Below are 8,301 nucleotides of genomic sequence, written 5' to 3' on the forward strand. Positions count from 1 at the left end.
CCAAATAACACCAATAAGGTATATTTAAACGCAGTAATAAACTCTATAGGATAGCAACTATTACAGTAGATGCCAAAAGCTCACTAAACTATGGGGAAACAACAGTAGAAAGGTCAGGAATCAAAACCTTGCCAGGTCTGCAGCTGGAAAACTGAGACGTCTCCTGATATTGCAAGCTGCAAGCTGCATACAATTTTCTTACATGTTAACCAGTCCTCAAGAATGCTGCTGTTATTGTCATTGCTAGAAATTAGGGCATCTCCTGATGTTACAAGCTGCAAGCTGCATACAAGTTTCCTAACTACTAACAAGTTCTTAAGAAGGCTAACTGTGGGGAAGAACACTGGAGAGGTTGGGAACCAGCCAAACCTCACCAGGTACATGGCTGGAAGTCAGGACGTCTCCTGGTGTTATAAACTGCATGTTGTATACAAGTTTCCAAGATGCTAGACTGATGAAAAATTACCAATCCCAAAAAATGAAATTATACGGCCAACTGAGGTCTGTCTTATATTTTTTTTTTCAGATGTACCTTAAAGCCAAGCTCCTTGTTCCTGCCTCCGTCTCAGGGAATGGCCAGTTCTGGGAGGGTCTGGCAATCACTGTGATAAAAAAATATTCCTTATATTCCTTATCCGGCTAAAGGGCCAGTTCATCCGGACAAACAATAATTACTGTTCTCGCCTGGGACCATCAGCCTAAGGCCTTCCAAAGCCTGCAGCATGCCTGTCACATCATTCTGATATAACTTAGTTACTTCTCCACCTCATTTGCTGCTGGGGGCAGAACAGACAGAAAACAACATCCTCCGATATCTCTCCTGCTGGGAACAAGACAAGGGACACATTTTCTTAACCCTAAGCTGATAGATACCTCACATGCAGTCTCTCATGTGAGGGAACCTCACATACAGTCTTTTATGTGAGAAAACCCCACATGCAGTCTCTCATGTAGGGAAACAAAAGAACAAAAACTAACAGACAAAAGATAACCATCACCCCACATTCAGTCTCTCACGGAGGGGAACAAAAACTAACCTTAATCTGACCAACCACCTCACATGGGGGAGACTAGCACCACACGCGGGACACAAACACAAACAAAAGCTAACATCAGCCAATGAAAGTGAATTTTCTTAAAATCTTCCCTACAAATAGGAATAGTAACAACTATAGAATAAAACTTTTCTTTTCAATAAGCTCATTTGAAAATTTCAGAGAAAATGCAGACCTTATATTACTAATACTTCTATTCTGTGGTTCCTACATCCTACAACACACCAGGTATTTTGCATAGATATTTCATTCTTTCTCACAAGAATTGTATGTGATTTATGCAGTCAAAACCCCTGGAGTTTAAATAATCAGTTTGTGGCATGTTTTTGATTTGAGCAACATTCTGTTTAATGTTCCAGAATCATGCTTGGCTTCCAAAGATGTATTTCAGACCCATAAGGGCTGGGTTAGTCTCAGAGATCCTAGAGCAAAGGGGAAGTTATCTAATATCCTCTCCATATATCCTGTCCTCCATATCATTGGAAATTTCTAGGGGCGAAGGGAGAATCTTATGAGAGAGACATTTTTGTTTGTATTTTACATGCTGGTATTTTATATATGAGCACTTCAAGAAGATAGCAGCAGATGTAAAGTCAGACTTGCTTTCTTAATCCTGTCTGCCCTTTTTCTTGCTCCTAGTTAGGCATGATTAGAGTTGGTTTTTGTGACTAGGGTGATATTTGTCAGTCAATTTAATTTTTCTTTTTCTACTAGAAACACATCACATCTGTGATTGCCACTAATTAGGATATCCAGAGCCTGAAAAGACTTCTAATTACTATGACAAATTAAAAGAGAGTAGATTAACTCTTGTTAAAATAAAGAATTTTACAAGTATTTTCTTCTGGATCCAATTTTCCATAAGAAAATGACAGAAGGAAAGCATACACACACACACACACACACACACACACACACACACACACTATTTTTACAAAGTAATAAAAGTATATCTATCCTTCTATTTTGATATAATTTGTAAAGCTATCAAGTAGGTGATTTAACACACATACACACACCTACACACATATATGTGTGCATTATTATATTACTAAACTAATGCACATAAAGTTACTGTTTTTGTATTGTAAAAATTAGCAATCACATGTATTTTAACAAAATGTATATATAAAGGTACTCTTAAAACTTTTAAAAATATAAGACTGGTTTCAAACAGTATAATCTTCTTTTAAATTTCTTAATAAAATAATACAGTGAGACAAATTAAAGTAATACTAATTATTCTCTCTTATTAACTTTTATGAAGTCGCTGGCATTTATTTCTAGAACCTAGAAATAAACATATTTTATTATTTTTTCCCATGGGCTCATTCATTCATTCAAATGCAAGCACTTATTTATTTTTGCAATTGTAGCTGACATTCAACAGTATTTTATATTAGTTTCAAGGTGAACAACACAGTAGTTAGACATTTATATAATTTATGAAGTGATCAACCCAATAAGTTTAGTACTCACATAGCATTATACATAGTTATTTAATATTATTGACTATATTTTCTACTCTATATTTTATATCCCAGGGACTATTTTGTAACTACCAATTTGTAATTCTTAATTCCTTAACCTTTTTTTCTAGCCCCCACCACCCCCATCTGGTTGTTCTCTGTTTCTTTTTTCTTTTTTAATTTATTGGGATGACAATTGTTAGTGAAATTGCATAGATTTCAGGTGTACAATTCTGCATTACATCATCTATAAATCCCATTGTGTGTTCACCACCAAGAGTCAGTTCTCCTTCCATCACCATATATTTGATCCCCCTTACCCTCATCTCCCTCCCCCCAGCCCCTTCACCCTCTGGTAACCACTAAACTATTGTCTGTGTCTATGAGTTTTTGTTTCTCATGTGTTTGTCTTATTCTTTTGTTGTTTTTGGTTTATATACCACATATCAATGAAATCATATGGTTGTTCTCTGTTTCTAAGACTCTGTTTCTGTTTTGTTTTCTTTTTGTTTATTTTGTTCTTTAGGTCCCACATATAAGTGAGATCATATGGTATTTGTCTTTCTCTGTCTGACTTATTTCATTTAGCACAATACCCTCTAGGTCCATCCATGTTGTTGCAAATGGTAAGATTTCATTCTTCTTTATGGCCAAGTAATGTCCCATTGTATATATGTACCACTTCTTTTTCAGCCAGTTATCTGTCAATGGACACTTAGGCTGCTTCCATATCTTGGCTATTGTAAATAGCGTTGCAGGGAACATAGGAGTGCATATATTTTCAAATTAATATTTTGGATTTCTTTGGATAAATACTTAGAAGTGCATTTGCTGGACCATAAGATAGTTCTATTTTTAATTTTTTGAAGAACCTCCAAGCTGTTTTCCATAGTGGTTGCATCAATTTTCAATCCCACCAACAGTATCCAAAAGTTCCCTTTTCTCTACATCCTCTCCAACACCTGTGTTTTGTTTTATTGTTGATAGCAGTTCGATAACCGTTTTGACAGGTGTGAGGTGATAGCCCATTGTGGTTTTAATTTGCATTTCTCTGATGATTAGTGATGTTATGCAAAAAGTTAACTATTTTAAAGTCCCATGTATTTCTTTTTCTCTGGACCTAAAATAAAATCTTTTTTTTTTTTCAGTACAAAAGACAGAAAAATAAAAAAAAATATTTTTTCAGGATTGGGAATCTAGATGAGTGGGTGCCTTATAAAGTGAAAAATGAACATTTGCTTCAAGTGTAAATATTAATTAGAATCACGCAATCATTTTATTAAACAATTTTCTGAAGTAAAAATTCTGCCTTAAATTTTTTTCAGAATGACATTTGGCTTCACTTTTATTAGAAAATGAATCATACTTGAATAGTATAAAGTTTATTTGCATTTTTCTAGAACTTTCCACATTTCAAGTAGCTGATGGTGATTCTTTTCAGGATTTTCATTTTAACTGAAATATACAAATTTATTTAATCAGCGGTTCCATTTGACCATGATAATGTATCTAAGTGAAATAAGAAAATTATCAAATTATAGCACTTGATAGTTCACAACTATGATGGACAGACCCTAAAATGACCCCAAAGTGACCCTGCCTATGGTGCTCATGCCTTTGTTTAATCCCTTCACCTTGAGTGTAAACATGAACTATAACTTCTTTCTAACCGCCAGAATATGGCAAACATAGAAGATTGCTCCCATGATTATATGTTACAAGACCCCACTTAACTAGCAGATTCAGGCTAAAAAACTTTCTCCTTTGCTGGCTTTGAAGAAATAAGTTACCACGGGCGAGAGGGCCTGTGGAGAAGACCGCATGGTGAAGGAACTGCAGGAAACCTGTAAGAACTCAGAAAGCCTTGGACAACAGCCGGAAGGAAGCTGGGACCTCAATCCTGCTACCACAAGGGGAATTCTGCTAACAGCCTGTATAAACTTAGAGAAAGATCCATCCCCTGTCAAGCCTGTGTAAGGGAGCCCAGTCCTGGACAACACCTTGGTTGTAGCTTTCAAGAGGAACTAGTCACACCCAGACTCTTGATTGGCAAAAATTGTGAGATAATAAATGTTGATTGATTTGAAATGCTAAGTTAATGGTAATGTTCTACACAGCAATAGAAGCCTAATAAATATACTGAGAAACAAAAATAATGTTATTTGTGATAACATTATGATATAGTTGATCATAACTATAGTGATATAGTTAGCTAGTGTTAGAAGTTGTTTTGTTTGAATTTTGAACTAATTTTCATTTTATTTCTAAAAATGTGAAAATAAGTTTTTGTAAAATAGCTCATTTATGATTTGGTATTTCTGTTAATAATTTATAAAAAGTGAGAACAGCAGTTGGTTTATTTATTTCAGGGAATTTTTTTTTATTTTTTTTAATTCTTTTTTTTTAATTTATTAGTTTCAGGTGTACAAGACAAGGTAATACTTAGACGTTCATCATTTATATCCCTCACACTGTGAAGAAATTTTACATTACACTACAGGGAAATACTTTTTGGCAAAATATTATAAATATATCCCTATGTAATAGAAAAACAAGTTTATTCCACTTACTTTCTTATTGTTAAGTGTTTTGAATATATCCCATTGATACCTTTTTTAAGTTACTAAATAAAATATATATGTGCTTTTACATAAATAATTCATTGAATTACAGAAGACACATATTTCTGGTTGTTTTCTTTTGGGTATCATTTTGTCATGTTAATATGATATTACAAATGTTTCATTGCCATTTAATTATAAAGAATTTTACACTTCTCAGACTTATCTTGTACATATTTCATTAATCTTAGTAATTTCTGTTGGAGGGGCAATTAGTCTACACATGATCAGAGATGCTACACATTCACATCCACTACTCTTGGCATCATTTTACTCAAGTGATCCTACTCCTCAATTGTCTCTTCTCTTGTAATATCTAGTCCCTGAAGTTATGGTTCTTCCAAATGCTAGAATATCCCCTCATTTATGTAAATTTATTTCAGTATCTTTTTAAAAAAATTCTATAAAGGATGACACTATAATTAACCTCAGTCCCTCAGGTAAATCTCTGTATATCTGAATCCCATTTGTGACCTGGTTAGAAGCTCTGTCCCATAGGGTTTCTAGCCACATGAAATACAGTGGCATGACAGGGTTTGTAACTACATCTATAAACATCCCTGAGAATTAAGAATTTCCCCCAAGTTCAAGGCACTCTGGAGTCGGCTTTGCCGAAATTACACAATAATTATCAAAAACAGGCTAACAAATAAATGTGTACTTTCAACTGTGACAAAATAGTTAATATGATTATGGTTACTATAAAAGTTAGTACAATATTTAAAAAAAGAAAATAGAGAAGTTTAAAGAGAACAAATTTTAAAACTTTGTCATTTGCATAGGCCATGTGCCTCTTTACCTTAAAGCAAATACTCTAAATTAATTATTCCTTTTTAATAAAAAAGCAGATTTTTCTATTTCCAAAATTATTTTGACTAATTAATTTTAATTAAAAAAAAAAAATATATATATATATATATATATATATATATATATATATATATATACATATATATATATATATATAGCATACGCATTGTGAAACATTAGATAATCCAAATACTATATTATTGTTTAATAATTTGTTTAAATTTTTGTATGTTTTGCAAATATATCACATGTAAACATGACTTTTATTACAACTGTTTTTAATAATGTCTAAAATAATAAATTTTGGCTTACCATGAGTTTGCAAATACAATATATCATATGATTCTCATAGTAATTTTGTGAGATAGGCAGGAGAGATGACTTTATCTTCATTTCTCAGTAGAGATATAAGTATTCCAAACTATTAACACAGTGTGTTCACACAGAATTTAGATATCATTAAAAATGATTGGAGTCAGGGTTCAGTTAGAATGCCCCAAGGCAATGTATAATGCCGCAGCTAAATCTTATGAGCTGAAATAGTAAAATTAAAAATAACTTTAAGATAACTAGAGATGAGGGAACTTCCTTTAATTGATTTGTCAGCAGCATGGGAATTTTACCTCCTGTCATTGCAAACTTGCAGTTATTATCCCAGGAATCCTGACATCTCTGGAAGATAATTTTGAGATTACTCTTGTATCTAGTAACTATTTTAAATACAAAAGATGCTTTAATCATCCTTCATTCCTTCACCTGGTATTTCCTGGCTGTCTGTCAGGTACAAGACACTGTCAGGCTGAGGCATTCTATCTTTTATTTGACCTAGGGAATGTATCTTTGTATTTTCTCACTGGTTATTTTGGAGTTTTGAATCCCCAAATCTAGCAAAACTGAATATAGTCGGCTTACCTGTTGTTTTCAAACCTATTTCTCTTTCATGCATTTATTTATTTTTTCCAAATAATACATCTGACCCTACTGAATTCAGCATGTGAGCTGCAAAGAGTGGCTCTTCTCTGGTTATCTTGGACTGATTTAATGACATGGATAAGCTGAAGGAATGTTTCTAATGCTGATTAGCAGATATTCTAGTAAAAAATATTTGTAATCTGTGCCATGAAGAGCTGAGTTATTTATAATTTTAATATATCCCTGTCCTATTACTGAAAATGTTTCATTATTAGCTAATGACAAAAAAAACAGAAAAAAAGCCTTCACTCCTCAAAAAAAAATTAATAATAATAATAAACTTCAATGAATTAATCAATAAAACTAATTTATTTACAGACCTACTCTATTTACAATTAAGTTGTGATAGTAAAAATATAAAACAATATAAAAAATGAACTAATTATCCTTCATCATATTATTCAGGTGACATTTAAAAGGGAGTAACAATTTTTAAATTTCTGATTACAGAAAACTTTTATTTTTAATAAATATTCATTTATTAGTTCAAGAAAGACTCTGTACCGGCACTAATGATTAAAATATGCAGAATTAGAAAATAAACCTTGCTTGTAATGAACTTAGAAAATGAGTAAGACCTGAAATTTAACTGTAAAATTATAATAGTTTTGTGATAATAATATAAGAAACAGTATTTGGAAAACAAAGAAGAGTAATTAATTCTCCTTTGTGGAAGTGGAAAATTTCATCAATAATAAAAATACTGTTCATATTGGGCTTTGGGTGATGATTGGAATTTTCCAGATAAACTGGTAAACCATTCCACAGGCACAGACAAATGCAATAAAAAAAGCAAATGTAAATGAGAAGTATGGAAGTTGGATAGCACAGAGCTAGTACAAGTGGTTCAAGTGGAGGAGGGTGGTGTAGTGCGCAGGTAATTTGTTAGAGGGACTGGAAAAAAGCATACATTGGTAGGAGATGAAAGGGATTGGTGATTGGTAATAGGGTTGTTAAAAGGTGGGGCTTGAATATAAGATGTGTAAGATAATTTGAAAAGGATACAAAGATAAGCAGAAGTCTAAATGGTGACTATTTCAGGTGACTATTTGAGGACACTATTGGCAATACAAATGAAGAGATTCAAAATTCATAAGAATTTGAATTCATAAGACATAGTAGGAAATACAAATCAGAGATTTCAGATTTGAACATTATTGTCAACTGAAATACAGAACGTAGGAGGAGAGCCAATTTGCTGGTAGAGATTATCATTGATCTATTTTTTCTTACTAATTTATACTAATACAAATGCCTTCCAGCAAATACTGAAAACATAATATATACACAATGAAATACTATTCTGCCATAAGAAAAGATGAAATAGTGCCATTTGCAACAAATAGATAGACCTTGAGATTAGTATGAAAAGAG

The sequence above is a fragment of the Rhinolophus hipposideros genome (assembly GCF_964194185.1).
Source record: "Rhinolophus hipposideros genome assembly, chromosome: 13".
NCBI lineage: Eukaryota > Metazoa > Chordata > Mammalia > Chiroptera > Rhinolophidae > Rhinolophus > Rhinolophus hipposideros.